Genomic DNA, 21,224 nt, shown 5'->3' with positions numbered 1-21,224 from the left:
TATTATTTTTCTAAAAAAAAGAAGCTAATTGAAAATGAACCAACCTTGACTACCAACACATTCGAGGGTTGTTAAACTTAATCGACACTTTGAAAATCTATTACATTTAAAGGAACTCTAACAAACCTTGTTCGAAATCAACTCATGCCTATTAAACTAAACTACGTGAGTTATTAATGGATTCCCTTAAACACGAATTGAATTACGGCTCACGGTCTAGGAATAAGGTATCTAATATTGTATGAACCTGAATCGTATTAAACTATACTACGCAGCTGTATTAATGCCAATTCCAAATTATGCCAGCCCAAAACAAATCAAAAAAAAACTAAATATAGATGAAATCGAAATTAGTCCACTACTCGACTGTTTAATTATTAATTGTAAGATAACGGATCTAAAACTAGTTAATTCTGTTGTTATAGCTTTCATTTAAACTAGTAACGTTATTAAAGTTATTGACTAAACAAAATTTAGCAGAACTAGATAGTTCATTGACAAGCCAAAACCAAATCACATTATACAGTTTATCTTCCCAAACGGTATCGAACAAAAGTAAACTTAAATTAATTACACATCAACTAGTGTCTATTTTTGAAAACACATATGCGGGGTAAACTACATAAGCACCAATGTGAAAGCCAAAGCATGAATACTTCCATTTTTTAATCTTTCAACTCAAAATTACATCACAGCTTGGTTCGAATGTGTACCTGAATTGGAAAGTGAGAAGAAGTTGAAGATCAGTAGAAGCAGCAGTAGTATAGCGACAACAGGTTCAGCAACACAGTGAAATCTCTGAATCAATCGAGATTAGTGACAGAAATTCCAAGCAGCAGAGGCGAGCCAAACCAAATTTCAAAATGGTTTCGAGAACCAAATAGAGTTGCAGAGATGACTCCAAACAAACCAATATGCTCAACAAAATAAATCCAGCACCCCACAAGCCAAACCCAAATGAAACAGAACAAGTAGAATGACTTGCTACTAAGGTTCGAATGAGTCCAAACTTCTAGTACTGGACAGGGTTTCTCCTTCGAAAACCAAAGAAACTATGTTCTGGTCTTTTAAAAAGATATAGGAACTAAACTTCCAATGGGGAATTGAAAACAAATTCAAAGAAGAGAAAGCAATCAAGCAGTATTTTTTCTTTTTCTCTCCAGAAGCTCCCTTTCCTTTCAGTCCCCTTTCCTCATTAGAAGAGAAGAACTCCCTTTTATAGGCAGGCTGCCCATGGCTTAAAATAAATCCTAAAGGCTGTCATTTCCACTTAGGATTGTCTAGGCATGGAGTTTCTCCTCTATTTTAATCTTCTGAAATTCAAAAATGCAGTGGATATCCTACTGTACAGCAGGTTCCACTACTATTCTCATGTGCATTTTCAGCTTTTTATTATTAAACCCATCCTACATCTGACTTCTCATCTGTAAAGATGTCAGCCAGGGTGTATTTGTACTATAGATTACTCTAATGGTTCAACCCATACTCAACTGGCAGTCCACTTTCTTAACTCTGAAATCTTCATTAAGAATTGCAGTTATAACCGATCCTTAGATGATTTTTGATTCAACTAACAAACTACAAACAGTTATAATCAATTCTCAGCTGATTCAACAATGCCTCAGTAAACAAAATTAAACAACATGAGTCAGATTACTACCATTCCAAACTGAAACTAATCGACAACATATATCGAATCGACTACGCGAATTACAACACATACAATCAATAGCAAATGATCAGAATCGAACAGTATTAACAGGTGATTCAAATTGTACTGTCAAAAACAAAGAATTGCCCTGGAGACTAATTAATCGATCAAACTCATTCCAATCGATTATATAGTTTAAACACATACACTCATCAATGAATAGAGAAAAATTCGACCAAATAAAAGGTCCGGGCGAGGTGGACAGAATAGTCGACACAAAAATGAAAACAACTCAAACTGACATTTAAACACATAAACAGACATCAAACAGACAACAACATGGAACTGACAAGGAAAAGAAATTACCTTAAGAAATTGAAGGTTAGACGAACCCGTCTTGGACTCTGAATCGGACCTCTTTTGGGGTTGAACGGACATTAATCGAAGTGTTCTCAACTAAGAACACCTCGATTAAGGTCTATTAAAACCCCAACCCTTCGTTTAATTGGACAAAACCCCAGGTTCTGGATTTCTAGAGTTCTTGGTGGTTGATTTGGGGTCCGAGCTTTTATGGTTAGATTCGAACCAAACCAAGCTTGGTTTGGTCACGAGGGAGATCAGGGGAGTAACTGGTATGGATTTGGGGTGGTTTGGCATAGGTTGGGGGTTTGGCTCTAATCTTCAAATGAAGATTCAAGACGATGGGGGAAGATTTGAGACCAACGGTTTGCAGATCCGTGTCCAGGGGGTCGAGGTGCACTAGGGGTGTTAATCTGGTGGTCACCGACATTGTTGCCGCCGGGTTTATGGTGAGGGAACGGAAGGGCGGCGCTAGGGTTCTTGAGGGTGTTTGGGAAAGAGACGATAATGAGGGAGGAGGGTCTGGCTTAGGGGGGCGTGGGGGTAAGGGATTGGGTTTATATAGTTAGGGGGAAATTTGATCTGGGCCGTTAGATCATTCAAAATCAATGGCCTGGATTGATCAGCTTAATGGAAACGACGTCGTATGGGTTAAGTGAGACCGGTAGGTCTCTGGGTGAAACGGGTCGGGTTAAAGCGTGGGTATGGATACGTGATCTTGGCCATTGATCAATCTGAGATCAACGGCCCAGATCAAGCATGATCAAAACGACGCCGTTTGGACGTTCTCTGAGGTTGGCTGATCTGGACCGGGCAAAACAGTGCTTTGGGCCTGATTTTGGGTCCAATTCAAATGGCCCAATTCGATTTCGTCCAATTTTAAACTCATTTCTTTTCTTTTTCTATTTCTAACTAAAATCCAAATTTACAAAAAATCCTAAAAATAAATTATAAAAAATATAAAATTAAAATTATATCACAAGACATTAATTGATTTTTTAGTAATAATTAACACACAATATCATATATTAATTAAACAAAAATCAACCTTTAAACGATAAAATGACAAAATTACCAAAGATAATATTTTTGTGATTTTTTATTCATTCAAAACCAAATACGATTTAATTAATTCCTAATAGTAGAACAAGATCCTAAATTTACACGCGACATATATTTTGTATTTTTAATTGATAAAACTAAACAATCACAGACAAAAACTACAAATAACTACCAAACAATGCCACGCAAAATCTAAAAATTGTGCACAAAGACGCTTTGTTCTATTTTTCGATTTCTTTTGGAGTAATTGTCGTGTAAACAAAAATCACGTGCTCACACCACGTGTATACCCTCTTTTGAGGAGTGTCATACTAGGTATTGCATTGAGGTGATCCATATTATAAACAAGCCTAGGACCCCCATTTTATTTTTTACAAGCATGTTTAGTCTATAACTCTTTCAAACCTTGACTTTCAATAATTGTTTCAAATGTTTGTGTGTTTAACTTAAATGCCCTCTTGCTTGAGCCTTACTTATTTACTTGCTAATTGCACAAATTCATAAAAACTATCTGACCAGGAACCACACTAGTGGATCCTGAGAGGTGCCTAACACCTTCTCCTTAGGATAATTTATAGCCCTTACCCAATCTCTGGTTATCAAGCATAGTTGTAAATGAACTCTATAGGTGTCTTAATGCGCCTTAAATCATTAGGCGGCGACTCTTCAAAATACCCAATTACCAAAGAGGAAATGATTCATTATACCCCATGAATGTCGAAACCCAAAAACTCCTCTTCGTCCAGAAGGGGGGGGAAAAGGCACGACAACCCTCTCTTTTTTTTCCTTTTTTTTTTCTTTTTTCATTTTCCCTCATTGGTCTGCCAAAAGACCCTTTTACCCTTGAAAATTGCAACATGTAGCACATAGGATGCATCAGGATAGTCTTTTATTTTTTGGACACACCTGTCCTAGCCGGACCCAACCCCTGTATTGAGTCCCCGAAGTCAGATGCACATGATGCAAACAAACGTTCCTACTAGGGATCCGGCATGAGGCTGAGTTATTCTAAGTTCAAAACCTGGGTATGTTGTTCTAGACTTGTGTACACGAGCGGACAACTCGAGCCGAGGGGGGGCTACGTACCGGGAACCAAAAGGTCATCCGGCTTTGTAACTTGTTCGAGTCTCTTCCTAATTTAAGGTATGACACTAACAGAAGAGGAGTCACGCCAGCGTGCACATCCCCGAAGATGAGAAGACAAAGGTTTAGTAGTAGTTTATATACAGTTCAAATAGTATCAAAGCGGTAAAAAGCAACACTTAGCATATTAGGCCCAAACATATTATAAAACCAGATAATAAATAAAAGCCAAATATAACAGTTATTCTAAGCTCGAATTCTTGAACCCTGAACCAGAAGTTCTGGGTTCTTATCCCCAGCAGAGTCGTCAGAGCTGTCACACCTCCTTTTTTACCACTCGAGAGGGTATAAGGGAGTCTTTTCCAATTTAAGTGACAATTGAAATGGGATTATTTATTTAAGAATCAGAGTCGCCACTTGGGATAATTTATGGTGTCCCAAGTCACCAGTTCAAATCCCGAATAGAGGAAAGATTGACTCTGTTTTACAGTCCGCGAACACAGAAATTCGGGTAAGGAATTCTGCTAACCCGAGAGAAGGTGTTAGGCATTCCCAGGTTCCGTGGTTTTAGCATGATTGTTCAACTATTATTATTGGCCTATTTATCTGATTAATTACACATTTCAAACCTACGTGCATTTTTAACTTTCTAACCGCTTTTAATGATCCAAATGTTATACCACTAATTATTTGATTACACATTGCGAATACCCACGATCTACAACATGTTTATTTATTTAACAAGATTAAATTGGGGTCAGGTCACATAAATGTACCCCCGAATTTTAGAAATTAAGCATCACAACTACGTCACGGGAACCGTACCCATAGCTACGATAATTTATTTAATTAACGCGCCTAAAGCAAGACTACGAGATTTCAAGGCATTTTCTACACTAATTAAGATATCGATGGGAGGGCCATAGACTAGGTGATTGTATGACACACCTCAATTTTATTAAAGGAAAAGGCATCCAACTAAATGAACTAGGATATTCATATTTAGACTAATTTGAGAGTAAGTATCACAATAACGCCATGGGAACCATACCCGTAGTTGTGATGATTTAATTACGTGCCTAAAGCAAACTACGACATTTACGAAAATTAAAGGCCTAAGTATGCTACTATCGATCCAAACAAATAAAGTAGAATAATTAACATGATAAATTCAATTTTTTTATTCTAATGTCCAACCCACATTCAAAACAACGGAAGTGCCATTTACCTTCACCTAAGTGTGATGATATATCTTTTTGGAAATTAATAAAACTACAATTATCTAAAACAAATAACTATATATGATAACAGAGAAGCCAATTGTTTATGAATGACTAACGTAGATTAAAACTAGAAAGAGTCATCCCATACCCATTAAATCTAAAATCCTTACTTCACTGTTTCTTCTTTATCCTAATTAAATTTGGTAATAGATTAATGATTCAACAACCGCAAAATTTCTTAGTCCTTAAATTAACGAGAATTGAACACGAACATAATACGAATATCGTTCAAACAAATACACAAATAATCTCAAGCAAATGCGCGCAAACTCGCTTCACTCCATCCGAACAATTATAAGAACACACATAATTGAAGAAGGGAAGAGTATGAAAAGGACCTCAAATGATTCTTGCCAAAACACTCTGCAGGTCGCCTTCCTAACAATTAAGCTACGGACAGGGACCTTGAACCGGAAATGAAGCCACGATCGACGACACCCAACGGAAAATATCACTGACAACTCCCAAAACAAACGAAACGGTGATGAGAAGAAGAAAGCAGAGAAGCAGCTGAAATGGATGAATCTTGGAGTTTTGAGGTGTAGAATTTAGAAAACGCGGAGATTAATATAGCTTGTAGCTTATGTCCGTTTTTGACTCTAAAGAAAGAGTTAATCTCTTTCAATCTTTATCCATTCGTCTGTGTTTCCCCTCTGCTGTACATTTCGATTATCAGAAGCCGGATTTCAATTTTTTTTACCACTACCGTCAGTATAAAGTTTGTTCATGCCATTTCGAAGCTGAACTTCTGATTGATACCTCAATCTCAAGAGCACGGAAATTGCTTTAGCCTTATGGTTAATCAATTGCAAATGAACAGATCATTATCATGATGATCCCGTTTTATATTTGTGTGTCTGTTTCCTTTCAATTAAAAAAAATCAAAGAACATGGAGTCACATGGGGGTAGGGAAAACGGCTGAAGCCTTTGAATCTTAGGCGTGATTTCCGGTCTTAGGGTATTAGAGTGTAGGATGTATATTTGTGTACTTTCAGCTATATAGAAACGTTTTTAGGTTAAGGGGTATGAGTTTGGTATTATTTAGCTTTGAAATTGGGCCAAAGATTAAAAATACACTACAAAATTCATAAAGACGGGATAAACCAGCCCAACACTAATTTCTCCTTCTAAAATTATGTACAATTATAATATAAAAATATAAAATTAATCTTAATTGATTAAACTAAACTATATTAAAACATGAAACTATTTTTTGTGTTTTCAAGATTATATAAAAATAAAAATAAGGTACTGCTTTTGTATATATTTTTTATTTAAATTTATGAAAGATACGTAAACTAAAATATTTTTGTAATTTTCATTTTTTGTGACGAAATAAAGTAAAAGCGTCAAAATTAGTTGAAATAAAGATATTAGGCCTAAATTAAATATTTATATGCTAAAATATAAAAATCTTGGGGAGGGTCAAAATCACATGTCTATAGTTGTTTTCTTCATTTGTCTTACATGTAATAGTCTGTGTTGACTACTCATTATTTCATCGTGTGTTCACTACTTGTTTTCTTTACCGCTTAAATTTCCGTTGTTAGCTTACATTGTTGAACTGCCTATCTGGCATTTACTTCCTCGCTTTCCATTATTAGATTATACTATATTCTGTTCAGTTTTCTTATCCTAATAGGTGTCTTGACCTGGACTCGTCATTACTCTATCGAGGTTAGTCTTAACACTTATTGGGTACCGTTGTGGTGCACTCATACTATGCTTCTGCACATTTTTGTGCATATCCATGTACATTTGCCCATGCTGGATGTCAATGATTGATTAGCTATTTTCAGAGACTTAAAGGTACACATGCTCGGCATTCACAGGCCTCGAATTCACCTTCTATTTTTAGATGTTCTACTATTTATTTCCTGTTCAAAACAATATTGTATTTCAAAAATTTTAGTGCACTCATTATAGAGCTTATGACTCAGTTTCACCAAATATTTGGGAGTTATTTGTCAGATGTATCTACTGGGGTTTTATGATAGTTTAACAATTTAATTGATGTTTAAGTTATTTTTGTCTAGCAATTATAGAAATTGGCTAATGTATCAAGTCATAATACCACTTCCGTCAAGGTTTTTTTTGGATTTGACTTATGGGTCAAGAGGGTTCCCTTTTTTCATTCAAAAAGTAAGGAGATATTATTTTCCAACCCTAAAAGGTTAAGGGGTAAGATGGAATTTACTCACATAATGCGTGATCATACCATGAAAAAAGGGCTAAAATTATCCCTGAAGTATTGGAATTGGTATAAATATGTTCTCTGTCTACCTATTTGAATAAAAATGCCTCCACTGTTATTTTTTGGCTCCACATTATCCTTATTACTAACAGAATTTTCGAGAAAAAAAAATTAAATTAATATTCACGTGCCACCAACCTATTGGCCTACCCATAACCCGCACGAATATTGACTTGTCCTAATTTAAAATTACAACTCTCCCCCCCCCTCCCTCCCCCCCAAGTTCCACCTATGCTTCTTTGCCATTTTCGTTTCACTGAGCGTTATTATACAACTAGTATGCCTATAATTCATGAGACAAATGCAAATTTGAATTCTCTATTAAAATCATTTTTATGGAAGATGGAAGTGAAGCATCACATTCTTCTTTATGTTAAAAAAATTTAGATTTTTTTTGTTTGTGTAGTGGGTGTTCTTCATTGTATAAGTGTTTTACTCAAAATTTTTTGGGGGTTCTTCACTATTTTTTTTATTCTTCCGTGAGATTCTGAGGATTTCTTTTTACAGTTCTGTAATGTGTATTTTTATTTTTAAATTTGTTATGTATATATTCTGGCTTTTCTGTTGTGTGTAACAAGTATTGTGGAATTGTACATTTCACACACTTGGTTTATATGATGTACTAATAATAGTTGGCAATATTTTGGATAATTTCTTCACTAGTATTTGTTTTCTCTTTTGAACTTGTTATCATGGATTACATTTTTTGGATCAGATTACTGTGCAAAATCTAGTAAAAGAAGTGAATTTTCTATTCATAATTCGCAAGTGAGATGGGCCTATACGTGTTTGTTGCTATTTTTGAGTACCATCCACTTCATCCACGTGGAGTGGGTCGTGGATTGAAAGGTGGCTTAATGGAGAAGGTACTTTATCGGCCCGAAACGAGGGGGGACACGAGGCCACAAGTCAACAACCGGTGGAGCCTGCCCACGTACCTTCCCACGTACCGGCTCCCATACAACTAGTTGATGACACAGGGGAACCTTGCAAGTGAGACGGGCCTATTGGTGTTTGTTTCTATTTTTGATGAACTCACTAGTTGATTCTGCCCAGGCTGCAATGAGGAGAAGAAGACACACACAGAGGTGTTTTAGAATCGGAGCGGGTCAATATTATTTTGGATTACAGGTGGGTTTAATTATATCAAGGGTGGGAATTATGTTAAACCAATTGGACGGTGACACATGGATATTAATTTTATTTTTCTATTTTTCTTCAAAAATTTCTATTAATAATAAGGGTAACGTTGGGCCAAAAGAATAACTGGGGGGCATTTTTATTCAAATAGGTGGACGAAAGGCATTTTTATACCGGTTCTGATACTTCAGGGATACTTTTTGGCCCTTTTTCGGATCATACCTGTGATGACCCAAAAGGTCATCTTCTGTTTTAGAATCTGATTCCGTGGTCTGAGGCCTTGAAAACCTAATTTTGTGTGCGCAGTCCAGGCGCGATTCCGGAAAGCCTTTATGTGAAAATTCGAGAAAATAATAATTTTTTCCTTTGAAAGTTGATTTTAGTTAACTTCGGTTAATGTTTTGGGTAAACAGAACCAGACCCAGGTTCTGATGGTCTTGGAGGATCCGTAGTAAAATATGGGACCTAGGCGTATGCCCGGAATCGAATTCCGAGGTCCCTAGCCCGAGAAATGATATTTTGAAAGAAATTGATAAGACTAAAAATGCAATAATTCAAAAGATTTGATCCTGTTGGTGTCGGGCCTGCATTTTGGTTAAGGAGCCCGATACATGTCCGTTATAATATTTAAACCTTATCTGTAAAATTTGGTAAAAAACGGAAGTGATTTAATGTGATTCAGACCTTTGGTTGAGAAAATATAAGTTTTGAAATTTCATGTATTTTGGTGTTGAATTCGTAGTTGTAGGTATTATTTTAGCGAATTGATCGCGCGAGCAAGTTTGTATGATGTTTTAAGACGTGTATGCATGTTTGGTTTGGAACCCCGAGGGCTCGGATGAGTTTTGGATAGGCTACGGATTGAATTGGAACATAGAAAAACAACCGATATGCTTCAGCTGTGTTGCAGGCCTCTGATCTCGCCATTGCGAGATCACGCTTCGCAAATGTGAGCAAAACAAGCATGGCAATTGTGAGGTCTTTATCGCAATTGCGAAGAAGGCATGGGCCAGCAGAGTTTGCAAATGCGAATATATCTTCGTAATTGCGAAGAGAGTCTGGGAAGGGTGTGATCGCAAATGCGATCTTTTTGTCGCATTTGCGGAGGGCCCTAATCACAATTGCGAACATTACCTTCGCAATTACGAAGGCAGCAGAAGTGTGGGGAACTTCGCATTTGCGATGGTTCTTCGCATTTGCGAGCTTCGCATTTCGCATTTGCGAAGCTCAGGTCTGCAGCTGAGTAAAAGGGGCTTAGACGGGATTTTTCATTAATTCTTCCATTTTTCAAAACCTAAACTTCAAGAGGCGATTTTTCTAGGGCAAGTTCTTCCCCAATTCATAGGTAAATGATTCTTAACTCATTTCTTTCAATCTATTTCATCATATTACAAAATTTCATCCTAGAATCAAGGGATTTTCAATGTGGAATTGGATTTTTTGGGTAGAATTTAGGAATTTCAAAAATTGGGAATTTAGACCTCAAATTGAGGTTAGATTCCAAACCAATTGTATATCCGTGCTCGAGGTGAATGGGTAATCAGATTTTGGTCTGAAATTCGGGTTTTGACCAAGCGGGCCCTGGGTCGATTTTTGACTTTTTGGGAAAAATGTTGGGAAATCTATAATTATGCATTGGAATTGATTTCTTTAGCGTTAATTGATGTTATTAAGTTAATTATGAATAGATACGTTTGGATTGGAGGTGGAATCGAGAGGTAAAGCGGTAATTGAGCTTTGAAATACCCGTTGGTTTGAGGTAAGTATTTGGTCTAACTTTGACTTGAGGGATTAGGGATCCCCGACTTAATTACTATGTGAAATTCCATGTGTATGGTGTATAGGTGTGGTGATGGGTACCTATACGCCACCAAATTATCATTTTACAAGTTCCCTTCCCCATTTCCTAATAGATTATTTTCTGTCTTAATTGCTATTTGCTCATAAATGTTTCCATGTCTAATTGCTTCATGTTAATTGTTGTTTTCTCTATTGAAGTATTAATTGTTTCGTAGTTTTATTTTATTACCTTGTTTTTTGAAGTTGGTTTGTTGGTGCTTCATGGTACACCGTGGCTGGTCTCGCGGTGTAGTTGTTGAAGTTTCATAATTGTATAGATCTCTCGTGGTTATGATTTGAGGTATAAATGTTGTAGAGGGTTTGAGCTAAAATGTGAAACACTTGTTCTTATTTTGTGATTGGCATTGATAGGTGGGATCGGGTTGCACGTCGCAACAGTAGGAATAAGGGTGAATGTGTTTGTCTGGTGGGATCGGGTTGCGCGTTACAACAAGGAGTAATAAGGGTGGATAGGTAGGATCGGGTTGCGCATCGCAACAGGAGGAATAAGGGTGTTATATTGAGGAGTAATAAAGGTGGACTGGTGGGATCGGGTTGCATGATACAATAAGGAGCAATAAGGGTGAATATTTATATTGTTATTGATTATATGGTGGGATCGGGATGCGCACCGCATCAAGTGTTATTTGTGTATTCATTTTATGCTGAGATTCATTATTGTCAACACTCTCTTAAGGATTAGTTATAGCTGAGTATTGGGAGAAAGCCTGGGTTCTGTATTTATTTAATGCAAGTTACTGTTATATTTCATCCCGCAATTCCTTTCTGTCTTAGTATAAACTCTTGCAGGTTATATATTGTTATGCCCCGCCATAACCTCGTCACTACTTCGTCGAGGTTAGGCTCGACACTTACTTGTACATAGGGTCGGTTGTACTGATACTACACTCTGCACTTTCTGTGCAAATTTCAGAGCTGGTAGTGGCTGATCGAGAAGTCGGTTGCTGATACTGCATTCAGGAGACTCAAGGTAGTCCTGCAGACGTCCTCCGGCCCTAGCGTCCCCTCATATCTTTACTTCATTTCTTTTTTACTTTCTTCGAGACAGATGTATTTTCTTCGAATCATTACTTGTAGTATTCATAGAATGTTCGTGGGTTGTGACACCAGTTTCTGGGTGGTATCTATTTCGGCTTTCGTTAATAGTATATGAGTAAATAGTTAAATTATATTCCGCTTTTATTTTTGCTGATTTTGTTTTGTTAAATTTTAATTATAAAAGGATAAAGCTAAAATGTGTAATATTCTATAATGTTGGCTTGCCTAGCGAGTATAATGTTAGGCGTCATCACGGTCCCGAAGGTGGGAAATTCGGGTCGTGACAAGTTGGTATCAGAACACTAGATTGCCTAGGCCTCACAATTCACGGACAAGCTTGGTAGAGTCTAAGGGATCGGTACAAAGACGTCTGTGCTTATCCCCTAGAGGCTACAGAGTTAGGAATAATTTCACTTCTATTTATCTCTGTCATGCGGTTTGATCTCTCAATGCTAATTAAACTCTCTACTTTGTTCTTTCGCAGATGGCGAGAACGCATACTGCTTCATCAGCTGATCAGCAGCCCGAGCCCCTAGTGGCAGCTCCTAAGAAGGGCAGAGGCCGAGGCTGAGGCCATGCTAGAGGCCGAGGCAGGGGCAGGGGCAGGGCACAGCCTAGAGCTCGAGCAGCAACACCAGCAGTAGAGCCTCAGGTAGATTTTGTTGAGGAGGCTCCGGCCCAGACCGTTCCAGCAGGGCCATCTCAGGTTCCAGAGGGGTTTATAGCTACCCTAGTACTTCAGGATGCTTTGGTCTGTCTATTGGGCCTTATGAAGAGTGTTACCCAGGTCGGTATGCGTCCTGTAGCTCCAGCCAGCTCTCGAGCTGAGGGAGGAGCACATACTCCCGCTACTCACACTCTGGAATAGATGGCTCCCCAGTTTCAGACTCCAGCAGCTCAGCTAGTTGGGGTAGTTCCGCCGGGTGTTGTAGCACAGACCGGTGATGGATCAGCTATGTCTTCTGATACTTTGTGGAGGTTGGACAAGTTCACCAAGCTTTTCACTACTACTTATGGCGGTACATCCTCAAAGGATCCCCAGGATTATTTAGATAGTTGTCACGAGGTTTTACGGAACATGGGGATAGTGGAGACCAATGGGGTCGACTTTGCTACTTTTCGTCTATCAGGTTCCGCCAAGAAATGGTGGAGGGATTACTATTTGTCCAGACTAGTTGGGTCACCATCTCTCACTTGGGACCAGTTCTCTCAGCTATTTTTTGAGAAGTATCTTCCGATCACTCAGAGAGAGGACTATCGGAGGTAGTTTGAGCGCCTTCAGCAGGGTTCAATGACCTCCACTCAGTATGAGATCAGATTTGTTGACTTGTCCCGTCATGCTCTTCTTATACTTCCTACCAAGAGAGAGAGAGAGAGAGGGTGATGAGGTTTATTGAGGGACTTGCCCAGCCTATCAGATTGAAGATGGCTAAGGAGACAGAGAGTGAGATCTCTTTCCAGGATGAAGCTAATATGGCCAGGCGAGTTGAGATGATTTTAGCTCAGGGAGTGGTTAGGGGTCTGACAAGAGGCCTCGTCACTCTGGTGGATTCAGTGGGGCCTCATTTGGAGGTCGAGGTACTTTTTTGTAGAGGCCATCATCCCAGGTCATTTCATTTAGTACTTCAGACATCCCATGGAGCTTTAGGGGGTCGTGGACCTTATGTACCTCCTTCAGGATAGCCAGCTTATAGTGCATCGCCAGCTCCTATCAGAGTACCTCCTCTTTAGAGTTATTATCGTAGTCAGCCGGCCCGTTAGGGTTAGTCTCAGTTTCCTCAGCCGCATTATTCAGATGGATGTTTTGAGTGTGGTGAGTATGGGCATGTCCGGAGGACCTGTCCGTGATTAGTGGGTGTTCAGTCACAGCAGCAAAGTTCTCGTGCCATGATTCCGGCACCGCCTGCCTAGCCATCTAGAGGGAGGGGTCAGGGAGCCAGAGGTAAGGGTCAGCCCTCTAGAGGTAGAGGTCAGGCCGTTAGAGGTGAAGGCCAGGCCGCTAGAGGTGGAGGCCAACTAACAGGGGGTTATCCTAGGGATATAGTTTAGAGTGGTGGGGCCCAGCCCCGATGTTATGCTTTCCCAGCCAGGCCTGAGGCTGAGTCCTCCGATGCAGTTATCATAGGTACTGTTTTGATTTGTAGTAGAGATGCTTCAGTTCTATTTGATCTAGGGTCTACATAATCCTATGTGTCATCTTATTTTGTTTCGTGCTTGGTTGTGCCTCGTGATTCTTTGAGTGCTCCTATATATGTGTCCACACCAGTGGGTGATTCTATTGTTGTAGATCATGTCTATCGTTCGTGTGTGGTTGTTATTGGGGGTCTTGAGACTAGTGTAGATCTCATATGCATCGATATGATGGATTTCGATGTCATTTTGGAGATGGATTGTTGTCACCTTATCATGTTATATTGGATTGTCACACCAAGATCGTGACCTTAGCTTTGCCGAGGTTGCCTCAATTGGAGTGAAGGGGGACTCCTGGTCATTCTACCAGTAGGGTTATCTCCTATATGAAGGCTCGGTGTATGTTCAAGAAGGGGTGTTTGGCTTATTTGGCTTATGTTCGTGATTCTAGTACTGAGGTTCCTTCTATGGATTTTGTGCCAGTTGTTCGGGAGTTTCCAAAGGTATTTCCTGCAGACCTGTCGTGGATGCCACCCGACAGTAATATTGGCTTTTGCTATGATTTGGCTCTAGGCACTTAGCCCATTTCTATTCCGTCGTACCGTATGGCCCCGCCAGAGTTGAAGGAATTGAAGGAGCAGTTGCAAGATCTGCTTTATAAAGGCTTTATTAGACCTAGTGTCTCGCCTTGGGGTGCACCGGTGTTATTCATAAAGAAGAAGGATGGGTCGATGAGGGTATTCATAGACTATCGACAGTTGAACAAAGTCACCATCAAGAACAAGTATCCATTGCCGAGGATCGATGATTTATTTGATCAACTTCAGGGTGCCAAGGTGTTTTCGAAGATTGATTTGAGATCTAGCTATCATCAGTTGAGGATTAGGGCATCTGATGTCCCTAAGACAGCTTTTCGGACCCGGTACGGGCATTATGAGTTTCTAGTGATGTCATTTGGGTTGACAAATGCCCCAGCAGCATTTATGGATTTGATGAACCGGGTGTTCAAGCCCTATTTGGATTCCTTTGTGATTGTTTTCATTGATAATATCTTGATCTACTCCCGCAGCCGAGAGGAGCATGAGCAACATCTTCGGATCGTTCTCCGGACTCTGAGAGACAGCCAGTTATATGCTAAGTTTTCGAAATGTGAGTTTTGGTTGAGTTCAGTTGCATTCTTGTGTCACGTCGTATCAGCAGAGGGTATTTAGGTGGATCCTAAGAAGATTGAGGCAGTAAAGGACTGGCCTAGACCTACATCAGCTACAAAGATCTAGAGTTTCTTAGGTTTGGCGGGTTATTACCATCGGTTTGTAGAGGGATTTTCATCTATAGCAACCTCGATGACCAGGTTGATCCAGAAGGGTGCCCCGTTCAGGTGGTCAAACGAGTGTGAGGCGAGCTTTCAGAAGCTCAAGACATTTTTAACTACAACGTCGGTGTAGGTGTTGCCTACAGGTTCAAGGCCATATACAGTATATTGTGACGCATCTCGTATTGAACTTAGTGTAGTGTTGATGCAGAATGGCAAGGTTATTGCATATGATTCGCGACAGTTGAAGATTCACGACAAGAATTATCCAGTTCATGACTTGGACTAGCAATCATTATTCACGCGCTGAAGATTTGGAGGCATTATCTGTATGGCGTGTCATGTGAAGTGTTCACAGATCATAAGAGTTTGCAGTAATTATTCAAGTAGAAGGAGCTAAATTTGAGGCAGAGAAGGTGGTTGGAGCTATTGAAAGGCTATGATATCACCATCTTGTATCATCCCGGGAAGGCCAATGTAGTGGCCGATGCTTTGAGTAGGAAGTCAGCCAATATGGGCAGCCTTGCATATATTCCAGTTGGTGAGAGACCACTTGCTTTGGATGTTCAGGCTTTGGCCAATCAGTTCGTGAGGTTGGATGTTTCTGAGCCCAGCCGTGCTCTAGCTTGTACAATCGTTCGATCTTCATTATTTGAGCATATTAGAGATCGGCAGTATTATCACCCTCATTTGCTTGTCTTTAGGGACACAGTGTGGATGGTGGTGCCAAGCAGGTTACAGTTGGAGATGATGGAGTTTTGAGGATGCAGGGTCGTGTTTGTGTGCCTAATGTGGATGGACTTCATGAGTTGATTCTAGAAGAGGTCCATAGTTCCCGGTATTCCATTCATCCGGGCGCCGCCAAGATGTATCAGAACTTGCGGCAGCATTATTGGTGGAGAAGAATGAAGAAGGATATTGTTGCATATGTAGCTCGGTGTTTGAATTGTCAGTAGGTAAAGTACGAGCATCAGAAACCTGGTGGTTTGCTTTAGAAGATTGAGATTCCTGAGTGGAAGTGGGAGCATATCACTATGGATTTCGTTGTTGGACTCGCACGGATTCAGAGGAAGTTTGATGCAATGTGGGTTATTGTGGATAGGCTAACTAAGTCAGTGCATTTTATTCCTGTGGCAGTTTCCTATTCTTCGGAGCGGTTGGCAGAGATCTATATCTGTGAGATCGTTCATCTTCATGGTATGCCCGTGTCTATCATTTTTGACCGGGGTACGCAGTTTACCTAGCATTTCAGGAGGGTAGTGCAGCGTGAGTTTGGTATGCAGGTCGAGTTGAGCACAACATTTCATCCTCAGGCAGACGCTCAGTCCGAGCGTACTATTCAAATTTTGGAGGATATGCTCTGCGCCTGTGTCATTGACTTTGGAGGTTATTGGGATCAGTTTTGCTATTAGCAGAGTTTGCCTACAACAATAGCTATCAGTCGAGCATCCAGATGGCTCCTTATGAGGCGTTATCTGATAGGCAGTGTCGATCTCCAGTCGGGTGGTTTGAGTTGGGGGAGGCTCGATTGTTGGGTATAGATTTAGTAAAGGATGTCTTGGATAAGGTTAAGATCATTCAGGATAGACTTCGTATAGCTAATTCCAGGCAGAAGAGTTATGCCAACCGTAAGGTTCGTGATGTGGCATTTATGGTCGGAGAGCAAGTGTTTCTTCGAGTGTCGCCCATGAAGGGCGTGATGAGATTTGGGAAGAAGGGCAAGCTACGCCCTAGGTTCATCGGATATGTTGAGATCCTTGATCGAGTGGGAGAGGTGGCTTACAGACTTGCGTTGCCGCCAGGATTATCAGTTGTGCATCCAGTGTTTCATGTGTCCATGCTTCGAAAGCATCACGACGATTCATCCCACGTGTTAGATTTCAGCACTTTCAAGTTGGACAAGGATTTGACCTACGAGGAGGAGCCGGTAGCTATTCTAAACCGACAGGTTCGTCAGTTGAGATCGAAGAGTTACCCTTCGGTTCGTATGCAGTGGAGAGGTCAGCCTGTTGAGGCAGCTTCCTAGGAGTCTGAATTAGATATGCGGAGTAGATATCCCCATCTTTTCACCAACTCAGGTACTTTTCTATGTCCGTTCGAGGATGAACGGTTGTTTTAGAGGTGGAGAATGTGATGACCCAAAAGGTCATCTTCTGTTTTAGAATCCGATTCCGTGTTTCAAGGCCTTGAAAACCTCATTTTATCTCTCCTCGATTTGTATGCGCAGTCCGGGCACGATTTCAGAAAGCCTTTATGTGAAAATTTTAGAAAATAATACTTTTTTTTGCCTTTAAAAGTTAATTTTAGTTGACTTCGGTCATTGTTTTGGGTAAACGGACCCGTACTTGTGTTCTGATGGTCTCGGAGGGTCCGTAGTAAAATATGGGACCTGGGCGTATGACTAGAATCGAATTTCGAGGTCTCTAGCGCGAGAAATGAATTTTTGAAAAAAATTGATAAGACTAAAAATGCAATAATTCAAAAGATTTGATCTCGTTGGTATCGGGCCTGTATTTTGGTTTCGGAGCCTAGTACAGGTTCGTTATGATATTTAAACCTTATCTGTGAAATTTGGTAAAAATTGGAAGTGATTTGATGTTATTCGGACCTTTGGTTAAGAAAATAGAAGTTTTGAAACTATCTTGAAAATTTCATGTGTTTTGGTATTGAATTCGTAGTTCTAGGTATTATTTTAGCGATTTGATCGTGCGAGAAAGTTCGTATGATATTTAAAGACTTGTGTTCATGTTTGGTTTGGAGCCCCGAGAGCTCGGATAAGTTTTGGATAGGCTACGGAGTGAATTGGAATATAGAAAACCAACCGGTATGCTTCAGTTGTGTTGCAGGCCTCTGATCTCGCAATTGCGAGATCAAGCTTCGCAAATGCGAGCAAACCAAGCATGGCAATTGCGAGGTCTTTATCGCAATTGCGAAGAAGGACTGGGCCAGCAGAGTTTGCAAATGCGAATATATCTTCGCAATTGCGAAGAGAGTCAGGGAAGGAGTGTGATCGCAAATGCGATCTTTTTGTTGCATTTGCGGAGGTTCCTGATCGCAATTGCGATCATTACATTTGCAATTGCGAAGGCAACAGAAGTGTGGGGAACTTCGCATTTGCGATGGTTCTTCATATTTGCGAAGCTCAGGTCGCAATTGCGACATCTATAGTTGAGTAAAAGGGGTCTTAGACGGGATTTTTCATTCATTTTCCCATTTTTCAAAACCTAAACTTCAAGCGGCGATTTTCCTAGGGCAAGTTCTTCCCCAAATCATAGGTAAATGATTCTTAACTCATTTCTTTCAATCTATTTCATCTTTTTACAAAATTTCATCCTAGAATCTAGGATTTTTCATGGTGGAATTGGGTGTTTTTGGGTAGAACTTAGGAATTTCGAAATTTGGGGATTTAGACCTCAACTTGAGATCGGATTCCAAAACCAATTGTATATCCGGGCTCGGCGTGAATGGATAATCGAATTTTGGTCCGAATTTCGGATTTTGACCAAGCGGGCACAAGGTCAATTTTTGACTTTTGGGGAAAAATATTGGAAAATCTATAATTATGCATTGAAATTGATTTTTTAGCTTTAATTGATGTTATTAAGTTAATTATGAATAGATACGAGTGGATTTGAGGTGGAATCGAGAGGTAAAGCGGTAATTGAGCTTTGAAAATACCTGTTGGCTCGAGGTAAGTGTTTGGTCTAACTTTGACTTGAGGAATTAAGGATCCCCGACTTAATTGCTATGTGAAATTCCACGTGTGTGGCGTATAGGTGTGGTGACGAGTACCGATGCGCCACCAAATTATCATTTTAGCATGTTTCCTTCCTCGTTTCCTAATATATTATTTTCTATCTTAATTGCTACTTGATCATAAATGTTTCCATGTCTAATTGCTTCATGTTAACTGTTGTTTTCTCTACTAAAGCATTAATTGTTTCGTAGTTTCATTTTATTACCTTGTTGGTTGAAGTTGGTTTGTTGGTGCTTCATGGTACACCTTGGTTGGTCTCGCTGTGTAGTGTTAGTTGTTGAAGTTTCATAATTGTATAGGTCTCCCGTGGTTATGATTTGAGGTATAAATATTGTGGAGGGTTTGAGCTAAACTGTGAAACACTTGTTCTTATTTTGTGATTGGTACTGATATGTGGGATCGGGTTGCACGCCGCAACAGGAGGAATAAAGGTGAATGTATTTGTCTGGTGGGATCGGGTTGCGCGCCGCAACAAGGAGTAATAAGGGTGGATAGGTGAGATCGAGTTACAGACCACAACAGGAGCAATAAGGGTGATATATTGAGGAGTAATAAGTGTAGACTGGTGGGATCAGGTTGCACGCCGCAACAAGGAGCAATAAGGGTGAATATTTATACCGTTATTGATTATATGGTGGGATCGGGATGCGCGCCGCATCAAGTGTTATTTGTGTATTTTTTTCTGCTGAGATTCATTATTATGGTATTGTAACTCTCTTAAGGATTGGTTATAGTTGAGTCTTGGTAGAAAGCCTGGGTTCCGTATTTATTTACTATTATATTCGTCCCGCAATTCCTTTATGTCTTAGTATAAACTCTTGCAGGTTATATATTATTATGCTTTGTCGTAGCCTCATCACTACTTCGTCGAGGTTAGGCTCGGCACTTACCAGTATATGGGGTTGGTTGTATAGATACTGCACTTTGCACTTTCTGTGCAGATTTTGGAGCTGGTAGTGGCTGATCGAGAGGTCGGTTGTTGATACTGCATTCAGGAGACCTAAGCTAGTCTTACAGGCGTCCGCAGGCCCTGGTGTCCCCTCCTATCTTTACTTCATTTATGTTTTACTTTCTTCGAGACAGATTTATTTTCGCTGATTTCGTTTTGTTAAATTTTAATTATAAAAGGATAAAGGAAAAATGTGTAATATTCTGTAACGTTTGCTTGCCTAGCGAGTACAATGTTAGGCGCTATCATGGTCCCAAAGGTGGAAAATTCGGGTCGTGACAATACCATGATATTGTTGGGTTTTATTTAGTAAATAAAAGAGATATGAATGGAAAATGGAGGAAACGAAAAGTTTAAAATATTTTTTTACTAAGGCAATTTATCCCTCATAGGAAAATGGAGAAAAAAAATCCTTGTGCTTATATAGAGAAGCACTTCATCTAACCCTTAAAAAGTTGAGAAGCGAGCAAGCCTCTTGCCGTCGTCGTCGTCGCCGCCGCCGGTCGACTTAGGCTTCGACTTCGGATGATCTGATTGATTGATTAATATTTTGGACCAAATTTATTTAATTTCCTTTTTCCTAAAATTATACGCACGAAATTTGAAAAGTAAAATTCGCGTTAATTAATTCCAATGGTAATTTTTAAATTGAAATTCGCGAATTTCCCAGATGTTCTTCCCTTTTCTTCTCTGTATTTCTGCATTATTTTTCAAGCAAAAAGTAAGTATCAAGTGTAATTTGCTCCGTTATTTGCGTTCGCCGAAGTTCTATGATTCGTAGTGCCTTTATCATAGAATAAGTATTATGTTCATGGGAGGACTTAATTATATAATATTATGCATTATATAACTTTTCTCATCATAATTGGGCAATAGTGAGGGGATTAAATTTCTTAAGAACATACAAACAACTTGTGGAATTGGAATTAAATGTTTCTTTGTTTCTCTGGTTTTCTGTTTTTTAACGTAGCGTAGTTAACAGATACTACAATTAACTAGCTAATGAATCGAGCTTAAAAAAGTTAACTAAAGGCCAATATCGAAACAATCACGTCTTTGGTTGTGTTTATAGAAACCCTATATGTTTGTTAATATACACAATGTAATGATAACTAATCTCCATGGTGCAATCGGGGTAGAGGTAAGGTTTGCGTACATATTACCCTCCCCAGACCCCACTTGTGAGATTACACTGGGTTGTTGTTGTTGTTGTTGTGGTGATGTCAAGGTATGAAAAAGGGGAGGGAAAGAACGGTTGATAAAAAATGTTTTAAACGAATAAAGTTCAAGTTGTTAGTAAGGTCCAGATATCAAGTGAAGCCAAATCAGGTCGAACCTAATTTG

General features: G+C 39.6%; 1 long non-coding RNA gene across 1 annotated transcript; it reads right to left on the bottom strand.

Moving 5' to 3' along the window:
• Positions 1-472: 472 nt before the first annotated feature.
• On the bottom strand, positions 473-6,394 carry LOC104242784 (uncharacterized). Its single transcript, XR_715071.2, has 2 exons — positions 5,778-6,394; positions 473-713 (listed from the first exon to the last, which is right to left on the bottom strand). It is a non-coding gene; the product is annotated as an uncharacterized lncRNA (long non-coding RNA).
• Positions 6,395-21,224: the final 14,830 nt, after the last annotated feature.

Source organism: Nicotiana sylvestris, chromosome 8 (genome assembly GCF_000393655.2).
Source record: "Nicotiana sylvestris chromosome 8, ASM39365v2, whole genome shotgun sequence".
Taxonomy (NCBI): domain Eukaryota; kingdom Viridiplantae; phylum Streptophyta; class Magnoliopsida; order Solanales; family Solanaceae; genus Nicotiana; species Nicotiana sylvestris.
This window is presented reverse-complemented; position numbering and strand designations above follow the sequence as displayed.